Source organism: Emiliania huxleyi, assembly GCF_000372725.1.
Source record: "Emiliania huxleyi CCMP1516 unplaced genomic scaffold EMIHUscaffold_277, whole genome shotgun sequence".
Taxonomy (NCBI): domain Eukaryota; phylum Haptophyta; order Isochrysidales; family Noelaerhabdaceae; genus Emiliania; species Emiliania huxleyi.
The window spans coordinates 33,577-34,870 of NW_005199953.1; positions in this window are offsets into that span (position 1 = coordinate 33,577).

Consider the following 1,294-nt stretch of genomic DNA (forward strand, 5'->3'; position numbering starts at 1 on the left):
GAGAGACGCAGGATCTGCACGCCAAAGTGGGCCACTCATTTGCATTTTGGTTTTGGGTTGTCGGAGATCATCCATCAGCACTCATGTCTCATCAGTCAGTCACGTCAGTCAAAGCAGTTCGTGGCACTCATCAGTCAGTCACGTCAGTCAAAGCAGTTCGTGGCACTCATCAGTCAGTCACGTCAGTCAAAGCAGTTCGTGGCACTCATCAGTCAGTCACGTCAGTCAAAGCAGTTCGTGGCACTCATCAGTCAGTCACGTCAGTCAAAGCAGTTCGTGGCACTCATCAGTCAGTCACGTCAGTCAAAGCAGTCGTGGCACGTGGAGCAGTCGCTGCATGCAACGGCGCCGCCACACGCTCCGGACGACCCCGACAACCGACACACCACGCACAATGGGAGGCTATCGCGCACGATCGGGCATCGCGCCGCAAACAACTCGCCGCACAGATGGGGGGGGAGGCAGAATCCCACACACACCGGAGCAGCACAGACACCTTACACGTCAGCGCTCGCTCGATGTGGCCGGCGCTCTCCCCTCGGTCCTATCTCGCCATTTCAACGGCGGCGTGCGGCCACGCGCCGCGCCGAGCCGGTCTCGGCGGGAGACCTCGGAGCCGCACGCGATGCGGGCATGCGCGATGGCTCCGTTGGCTCCGTGCCTAAGGCAGATCGATTAGGGTGTGAGCTGCGGCAGCCACCGTTTCTGTACCCGCTCGATCACGTGCAGGCCGTCGGAGGCCGCGCTGGATGGCCCAGGGCCGGCGGCGGTGAAGGCGTCCGTCGATGAAGGGATGTCGTCGAGGGAGCCATCGTCCTCCGCGGCGGTGCACCGGTCCAGTTGTCGGAGTTCGAGATCGCAGTCGACTTGGAGAGTGTGTTCGGCCCGTTGACGAACTCACGGAATGTGAGCGACTTGGTGCACGCTGGGTCGAGCATCATGACTCGCACCTCATCCTGGGCGAGGAACTCGCCCAGGGACCAGCTGTTGGCGTCGCCGTTTTGATCGAGCTGCATCCACTGCATGGTTTCGTAGTCAAGCGTAAACGCCCAGGAGTTGGTGCCTGGGTGACTTGCTGATGAGAGCGCCTTCCAGGCGGGTAGTCGTGCCCCTCACCTACGGTCATACGGCGGCGTCAGAGGGGGGGAAGGGGCGCGAAGCGTGAACATGGAGGCAAGCAGGTTGGTTTCTGCACCTGGCCAAAGCCGGCGACCTCGAAGTTGTCGTAGCTTGTGCGGATATCGCTGAGCGTGAGAGGGACCGGATCGGCAGCAGCATGGGCGGCCGCGTCAGC